Here is a 10,132-nt window from a genome sequence, read left to right on the forward strand (position 1 = left end):
CAGATGGTGTCAACGTCTGTGGTACCATCTGTGACAGTATGACGTAACTACACACCAATCAGGTTCTCTTTGGACTATATAAGGCCAGCACAAGAGCGATTTTGACAGTCAATTGCTCCGTCGATGACGATGGTGGAAATCGTCGAAAGCTCGATGTTTTATCTTGAACTGACACGGCGAGAAGTCCGAGAATGTTTTATACATTCTGTGTCATCCCCAACTATTGGTCAGAGACCGTCAGCAGCCACACTTTGGATTAGCGTCCCATACCTACACTGCCGTTAATATCACAACACAGACGGCTGAGTATGGAGTGTTGCCATGGCTGGGAAGCGTGGACTGCTGGTGAATGGTGCAGCATTGCTTTCAGGGCACAGAATCGCGGTCGGAGAGTATTGCCGGAATCTAGGGATGGGCAACAGTCTAATAATATACAGAGTGTTCAAAAACAACGACTCGATTTCAAAGCTACATATTTGTTGATAAAAACGTTGTACAGACGTGGAATGAATTGTAAAATACTCGCAAATTCTTAATGTTATAGATAAGCTATTACAAATGCCCTATGTGTCCACCAGCAGCAGCACGAACAACATCTAGACGATACCTAAATCTGTCATAAACTTTACACACTATAGGTATATACTTTTATAAAAGTTATGGCAGCAGCTAATCTTCTCTTCACTCTGCCAACAGGTAAATGGGAGATGAATACACTTTCCTTCTCATATCCGCGGGCGAAAAAATTGCATGGCGATCTTGTAGACCACGAATGCAGGGCAGTGTCTCGGGTCCCGTGCTGCTGAGGTAGAATGTCGTTGGGAAACTGACGTACGTCGTTGTGGCAGTGTGGTGGAGCTCCATTATGTTGGACGATTAAGTTTGGTGTTGGTGGTAAGTTCCTATTGGACCAAACTGCTGAGGTCATAGGTCCCTAGGCTTACTCACTACTTAATGTAACTTAGACTAACTCACGCTAAGGACAACACACACACCCACAGCCGAGGGAGGACTCAGACATCCGACGGGGGCAGCCGCGCCAACAGTGACAAGGCGCTTCAGAACGGAAAATTAAGTCATTGGAGTCTTCCTGAAGTTGCAGAAAAAGCCAATTCTGCAGCCTTTGAAGACAGATCATTCCAGTCACTGCATTTTCTTCAAAACAGAAGGGACCATACACTTTTTCACGAGAAATGTCACCAAAATGTTCGCTTTAGCTGAGTCTCTTTCGTCCTCAATAATGTCATGAGAGCTGTGGAATCCCCATATGTGCACATTATGTTCATTTATTTTACGGCCAACATGAAATGCTGCTTCATCACTGAAAATTAAATATGATACAAACGTGTTGACTTTCATGCCATCTAGTATAGTATTGCTGAAGTCGACCCCTTTCCTTTAATCGCCGACAGAAAGTTTTAGTCTCTATGATTTGTAAACCAGACGACGCCTTAATACTTGCCAAAAAGTCATATGAGGCATTGGCAGTTCGCTGTTTGCACGTCGAGTAGACTTTCGTGGACTCCGCTCAAACCTTCGCCGAATTCCTTCCACCATGTCATCACAAGTGCAAGATCGACTTAGACTCTTAGCTTCTGAAAGCATCCTGTCTATTCATATTGGTGATACCAACGACGGATGTTTTTGGATACAGCCGGATCAGTGGCAAAACACCGACGGAACACACTCTGGACCGAAATCACTGACTCACTTTTTGCAAGCTGCAGTACACAAAACGCCTACGGTTGAGCGGACACCGTCTTGCTTCTAACTGACTGCTAACTGAGGAGACGCATTGACTGACATATAACGGCGATTTTCTAAAGCTCTAGGCCATTATTTTGGTGTCACATCACATATTTCGTAATTATTCTCATCCAAAATCAGATCATTAGTTTTGAAACACCCTGTATTAGAGAGGTGACATGGTGTAGAGACGTCTGGTTGTGATTGAGGGAACTCTGACGACTCAAAGGTACGTCACCGACATCCTGCTTCCTCAGGTGTCACCTCATGCCGCATTATCGCGGTGCCATTTTTAAGTGGAGCACATGGCACATGGCACGAGTCTCTGTGAACTGTGTCCGATATGTTGCGATACCCTCGTGATCAGCAAGAGCTCCAGAACTGTAGCCAACAGAACATTTGTGGAACCGGCTCGGACATAAGGTCCCTTCTAGTGCCAGCATCCACGATATCAAGGACCACTGACAATAGTTGGGGGCCATCTGTCTCAGCACAGGACACCATTCGCAACCGAATCAGTGCATGCATACATTCCAGAGGAATGCAATATCTTTCTGAAACGGGGGTCCATACTGCCACATCGTTTGTAAATCTGACTCGCTTTTATAATAACAAATAAAATCACATATCCCTTCAACCTGTAAAGTTTCAGTAATTTCCTCTTTCCCATCTGGGTGCTTAACATTTTTTTGTCAGGCAGCGTGTATTGTACAAAAATTAGTCGTGATGTGATATAATGTCAATGTTTCTACTCTCTAACTCTAGCGCGAACCGGCCTAGCGACGCATTAAATCGAGTCTTACGACATACTCCTCAAGTTATGCGTTGCAGACTGTCGAATTCCCGGTTCAGGTTTTCGACGGCGATTAGTCTTCTTACTAATTTCTATTGCTGTAAATTACCTTAAAAGTAAAAGTTAATAAATTACTTGGTAATGTGTTGTCGACCTGGAAAAAGCGGAACATCGCAGCTGTAATCAGAGCGCTCAATGCGAACGTCGTGACCGTTCGCCGTTGCCAAACTGCCATAATAATTGGTCAGTTCACTTCTCCTTGCCCTCCTTCTTTTGTAATGTCTTTGGATCCAGAATCCTGCTGCTAGCACTTTTATTTTTTATTTCATCGCACATGATAACCACACCAAAAACAACACTCACCCCCCCCCCCCTCACACTCCCCCCCCCCCACACACACAAGCGCGCGCACACACACAGACACACACACACACACACACACACACACACACACACTATGGTGCTGATGATATGCAAGCGTTTCATCCACAGCACTAACGACACAGTACCGCACAAGTGAGCGTCACGTATACAGTTATTGTAATCACAGAGATCGGCTTATATCAGAAAGATTCGCACGACATTGCGTGAAGCCGAATTTCAGAAGACTGCAATTCACCGTTTCGAGTGGGTCACCAGAGTGATAAATATTACAGCGTTACGCAGTGTACATGTTCAAAGCCCATTATAGACATAATACTTATTCCGAAATGGTACTGAATGCTTTCTCGGAAACTTATTTTGAGCTATTAATCCAGGAGTGCACTCGAGGTGTAAATGGTTGCGGAAACATACTTGACCTCTTAGCGACAAATAATCCTGAGCAAATAGGAAGCAACAGGAAGCATTAGTGACTACGAGATTGTTGTAGTGAGACTGAAAACCTTAACATCTAGACCCACCAAAATTAAAATAAAATTCTTATATTTAAAAATAGCAGGTAAAAATTCGCATGACACCTAAAAACATTCTCCACTCCTTCGAATCTATGTAAGCGTAGACCAGCCGTGCGTTAAATTTAAAGGAATAGTATCGAAGGCAATTTGGAGATATGTACCATCTAAATTAACAAGAGATGGTACTGATCCCCCATGGTACACAACACAGTCCCGAACACCGTTGCAGAAGCAACAAATGAAGCGTGCCAAATTTGAAGGAACACAAAAGTCACAAGATCGGCAAAGCTTTACAGAAGCTCGAAATTAGCGCGAACTTCAATTCGAGACGCTTTTAATAGTTTACACATGGAAACCTTGTCTCGAAATCTTACAGAAAACCCAGAGAGATTCTGGTCGTATGTAAAGAGCATCAGCGGTAAGACACAATCAATACCTTCAGTCCGCGATAACAATAGTGATGTTACTAATGACAGCGTCACAAAACAGAGTTACTGAACATGGTTCTCCGGAGTTCCTTTAACAAAGAAAACTAAGTAAACATCAATAACTCAGTAGCTTTCCTAGGCGTAGGGCAAAAGTCTAAATCACTTAAGAAAGGCAAGGCCTCCGGTTCAAATCGTGTACCAGTCAGATTCCTTTCAGATTATGCTGATACCATAGCTCCATACTTAGTCATATACAGCCATCGCACGTCGAAAGATACATATCTAAAGACTGGAAGGCTCCACAGTTCACGCCAATACTCAAGAAATGTTAATAGCAGTAATCCACTGATTTACTGACCCATATAACTAACTTCGATTTGCGGTAGAATTTTGAAACAAGTATTGTGATAATCATTATGAATTATCTCTAAGAAAACGATTTATTGAGAAACACGGATTTAGAAAATACCATTCCTGCGAAATACTACTAGCTGTTTATTCTCTCGAAGTAATTAATGCTATGGACAGGGAATGTTAGACTGATTCCATGTTTTTAGATTTCCAGAAGATTTTCGATACTGTTCCTCTCAAGGTAATTCTAATCAGACTGCGTGCTTATGCACTATTGACTCACTTGAGCGACTGGATTCGTGATTTCCTTCAGAAATATCACAGGTTGTAATAGTTGGCGGAAAGTCATCGAGTGAAACAGAAGTACCCCTAGGATGTCTGGTTTGCCCTCTGCTGTTCCTAATCTACATAACCAGACAATGTTAACGGCACTCTTAGTATGTTAGCAGATGGTGCTGACATTTGCCGTCTTGTGAAGTCACCAGATAATCAAAATCACTCGCAAAATGATTCAGACAAGATACCTGTGTGGTGCGAAACGCGGCAGTTCACTATAAAAAATGAACAGTGTGGAGTCATACACATGAGTAATGCGAAAAATTCGCTATGTCTAGGTTACACGATTGATCACACAAATCTGAAGGACATAAATTCAACTAAATTCTTAGTCATAACAGTTACTAATAACTTAAACTGGAACGATCTCATAGATAATGTTATGGGTAAAGAAAAGCAAAGACTGCAGTTTATTGGAAGATCACACAGAAATTGCTTGTCCATCCTCTTCTGGAGTACTGCTGTACGGTATGGAATCCTCATCAGACGGTATTGATTGGATACATAGGAAAAATAAGGGCAGCTCGCTTTGTATTGTCGCGAAATATGTGTGAGAGCACCATGGATAATACGAGAACTGAGGTGGTAGTCATTAAAGCACAGATGTTTTCTGTTGCCGCAGAATCTTCTCCGACAGTGAAAATAAATTGTTTGCGCTCACCTAAATAATGAGAAATGACCACTATAATAAGAAAGAGAAATCAGAGTTCACACAGAAAGATTTAAATGATCGTTTCTCCCGTGCTATCCGGGAGGAGAACGACAGAGAAACAGCTTGATGATGGGTCGGTAAACCCTCTGCCAGGAACTTAATTGTAAAATGTAGATTAATCGTGTAGATGTATATCTAGTGGTGTAGTGCAGTGGCTGGCGTATAAATGCGAGGTTCGATAAAACCTCTGTCAGGTATTTAATTGTGAATTTTAGATTAATGATGTAGATGTATATTTAGTGATGTAGTGCAGTATAGCGTATAAATACGAGGTGTAGAAGGTCATAAGTCTGAATATCATCAAATGTACATAAAATTTGAATTCTGAATCAACTGAAAATAGTTTGAATATTACGGGTATTTTTATTCAATTAATTTGTTAGGTGTGTTTTTTTATTTCTAATACTTTGCCGCATCATTTACTTTTTTGTTTGCTCTTATTTTTCTCCTGTCACCTATGAATGTTACTGTGCCGCCTATAATCGTCAACCAAGTGCCAACCATGATTGCTCATTGGTTGGTAACATTGGTAACCCAGCAACAAGTGAAACCACTATATGGATTCTTTCAGGTAAACAATGATATCGAGAAATTACAGTTTGCTTTTAGCGCTGAAACTGAACATTTTCTGTCTTCAGTTTTCTCGTAAAGGTTTGTTTTAACAGCCTTGAAAGTGATCGTGATTTTAGTTCTGCCACATATTGCTGACCACCGTTATCTTGCGTACATTGAATATCACGAGGTTGCAGGTAAGTTAGGACATGAGTTTAAAATTCAGGGCTACAAAAAGCGTTATCAGCCGCAGTTCAGTCATTGGTCACCAAAAAGCAGCTGTCAACAGAGCTCGTATTTCCAACACACTCCGCGGCCACCGCTTACAACATTGCTCCGCGTTAAACATTAAAATCATTTGTAGTGTGACTCACCCTCTATAATCGACCGGTAGTCGGCAGCCGATGTGGCAACACTGCAGAGGCAAGTGACAAACGTTAACCGTGAATCAATTTTATTTGGACTATAGCTTCATAAGTCCTCCACATGAAATAGACTCATCCTCATTTCACAGCTCTCCTTTACAGGCCCATCTGTTGCAACAGATGACGCCTTGTTCTCCTGCCTTTGAAAACATCTGGCCAGTGTCCCCTAATTGACGCCTGGCTTAAATCCCCTATACTTCGTTCATTATAAAAATACACCTGATGTAAAAAAACACAAGTGCTATGATTGGTCAGCATCCGTAACTCTCGTATACTGGTGTCGTTCCGCTATTGGAAGTAGGTTCAACTTACCCTGTATGATCGAAAGTATCTGTACTGGACACCTGGCTAAAAATGACTTACAAATTCGTGGCGCCATCCACCGGTAATGCTGGAATTCAGTATGGGATTGGCGCACTCTTAGCCTTGATGATAGCTTCCGCTTCGCAGGCATACGTTGAATCAGGTGATGGAAGGTTTCTTGGGGAATGGCAGACCATTCTTCACGGAGTGCTGTACTGAGGAGAGGTATCGATGTCGGGCTGTGAGGCCTGACACGAAGTCTGCGTTCCTAAACATCCCAAGCGTGTTTTATAGGATTCAGGTCAGGACTTTGTGCAGGCCCCCTTCTTGAAAAACACGACCATACCATAACACCACCGCCTCCGAATTTTACTGTTGGCACTACACACGATGGCAAATGACGATCACCGGGCATTCGCCATACCCACCCTCTGCTATCGGATCTCCACATGGAGCACTGTGATTCGTCACTTCAAACAACGTTTCTCCTCTGTTCAGTCGACCAATGTTTACCCTCCTTACACCAAGCGAGGCGTCGTTTGCCATTTACCGGCGTGATGTGTGACTTACGAGCAACCGCTCGACTAGATATCCAAGATTGCTGACCTCCCGTCATAGTTATTGCAGTGGATCCTGATGCAGTCTGGATTTCTTGTATGATGGTCTGGATAGATGTCTGCCTATTACACATTACGACCCTCTTCGACTGTCGGCGGTCTCTGTCAGTCAACAGACGGGGTCAGCCTGTACGCTTTTGTCCTTTATGTGCCCCTTCACGTTTCCACTTCACTATCACGTAGGAAACAGTTGACCTAGGGATGTTTAGGAGTGTGGAAATCTCGCGTACAGACGTATCGCACAAGTGACACACACTGACCTGACCACGTTCCAAGTCCGTGAGTTCCGCGGAGCGCCCCATTCTGGTCTCACGATGTCTAATGACTCCTGAGGTTGCTGATATCGAGTACCTACCAGTAATGCACTTATTATGAAAAACATACGTGTTTGGGGATGTTAGGATATTTTTGATCACATGGTCTATGTATTAGATGTCTTAATACTATGTCATTGTAAATGAAACCTTTGGACATTCTGATATATTAACAGTTATCAACGTTTTTTTTTTAAAATCATGCTTGAGCTACGTAATTCTTATTTAAAAAATCTGAAAATCTGTACGGTCATAGTCTTCTTAACGCTACTAGTGCTCTGATTGAATCGCTGTTAAAATATATTGTGAAAATGAATGTCACTGCCTGCTGCTTCGTAGTGAAACATGCGTGCGGAAGACCGTTAATGGCGAGCTTCAAGTTGTTCTTAATGTTTATCACAACCTTTCAGGGAAAAATCAGCTCTAGCGTTTTCCGAGAAACACTATGTATTAAATAATGTTTGCTGAGTAAATTATATGCGTGGCGTAATCGTTAGCGTCGTAGCATATTCCCCATTTATGCTTTGGGGCGGCAGTTCGAAGCTTGTTGAAGTACACAATTTTTTTCGGTTTGAATACGTATACCATTTAAATATGAAATTCATCAAATATATGTTAATTAACTCATACATAAACATAATTTTTCAGGAAAACTCATGTCTTCTAAATTACATATCGCTCGCAGAACTCTGGTTTTCGTTGCAAATATAAATTCTTAAGTATCGATATTTTATAAAAGATTGTTAAAGATTGCTGAAGTTAAGAAAACGTTACACAAACAATTTTTTGGAGACAAAATGAAAAATCAAACACTTTTTATTTGACTATGTCCATTTTTCTCTACGACAGATGTGGCCTCTTGCGAGCCAGAATGATGACGTTGGAAAACAATTTTCACGGCGTCGAGCACACTGTAGAAATGCTAAATTTTTACAGTTGTCACCCACCGTAACACTGCTATCCGAACCCAATAGAACTGAACTAGAACGAAGTTAAGGGATTTGTAGCGAGAAATAACAAGACATTTAAGATGTCAAACGTACTGGAACTAATGCACGAAGCTTTGTGATATGTCACTGCCGAACGATGGCGAAATACAGAACATCACGTCGTAAAAGAGCGGGAGGAAATGACTCTTTGATGGCTTGGGATTCTGTAGTTGATGGCATCGTTATCTACATAGCAGTACTGAAATGTATTCCTCGGAGTCCGACATGGGTGGAGCTCGGAGATTGGCAGACGACTGATTGTAACACGCTCTGTGGCTTAAATATTTAACTACATGGGAAATCAGCAGTGCGTTATTACGCCACGCGTAGCTCAAAATTACCCTCGTTAAAGTCAGAAATTTTCATCAGTCTTGTTTTTAATTGCAAACCTACGTTGGCTAAGGTCGAGGGTATGTTATGTTTTCCGTCAGGTCACATACGAAGTTTATCTCCTGAGTTTTGCCATACATAATTTCCTTCTGTTTAAAAATTAAAAGGTATTCAAAGCTATATTGTTCTTCCCTCGTCTCTTTTCTTCTTACTTTACTGCAACTATTCACATCACTGCAGCTACCCCAATATAACTTGCCTGGCCAGTACTGTCCACGTTAATGCGCCGGTAAGGCTGTTGCCCCGTGTTATCACTGAGTCGATGTACGCGTAACGCACAGCATAATACGTATCCTCATTATCGTACTTGACTGTACTAGAGAAAGCTTGGTTTCCACTCCACGTGAAACGACATCGAATTAGGTTTCAGCGAACGCGGAAAGCTTGGTTTCCACTCCACGTGAAACGACATCGAATTAGGTTTCAGCGAACGCGGAAGAATAGAGTAATCTTTACATGAGGTTTATTCTTGTGATGTACGGAGTATAGCACTCATACTTTGCAATCCACTTCTCAGTCAATACTATAGCACTCCGTCATTAGGCCACAAGTGGCCCATCGGGACCATCCAACCGCCGTGTCATCCTCACTGAGGATGCGGATAGGAGGGGCGTGTGGTCAGCACACCGCTCTCCCGGTCGTTATGATGGTAATCTTGACCGAAGCCGCTACTAATCGGTCGAGTAGCTCCTCAAATGGCATCACGAGGCTGAGTGCACCCCGAAAAATGGCAGCAGCACATTGGCGCCCGGATGGTCACCCATCCAAGTGCCAGCCACGCCCGACAGCGCTTAACTTCGGTGATCTGACGGGAACCGGTGTATTCACTGCGGCAAGGTCGTTGCCTCAGCCAATACTACCTACAATAAAAATTCAAGAAGCACAATATGTACAGTTCATCGTGACGGGAATCGTGACAACTTGCGGACTTTAACAGACGAAAACGTTTGTATTTGTTATCCGTTAACTACGTATAAACAGCATAGCAATGAAGAGCATCCACCTCCCCAAAACTGTCATCCAATCCCCGTTTGCGACGTTAAGGGGCATTTCTCACTTGTCTGACGGTGATTACCCAATAAAGAATTGAAAACACAGGCAGAAAAGTAACACAACTGAGACGATTTATCAGACTGCGACCGCGGTTGCTATTTTTCTTCGCGTCTCTACCGCCTAATAAAACCAGAAGAATACCACGAATAAGACAACATGGGATAGTCTAAAATAGAAATGTGTGAAAAGGAACATAGGGAAAATAGTTCATCTTTTTCCAGGGAACG

The 10,132-nt window shown here is 42.4% G+C and overlaps 1 pseudogene; it reads right to left on the bottom strand.

Annotated features, from left to right (window-relative positions):
• Positions 1-9,580: 9,580 nt before the first annotated feature.
• LOC124597466 lies at positions 9,581-9,698 on the bottom strand (annotated as a pseudogene).
• Positions 9,699-10,132: the final 434 nt, after the last annotated feature.

This window comes from Schistocerca americana, chromosome 2 (genome assembly GCF_021461395.2).
Source record: "Schistocerca americana isolate TAMUIC-IGC-003095 chromosome 2, iqSchAmer2.1, whole genome shotgun sequence".
Lineage (NCBI taxonomy): Eukaryota > Metazoa > Arthropoda > Insecta > Orthoptera > Acrididae > Schistocerca > Schistocerca americana.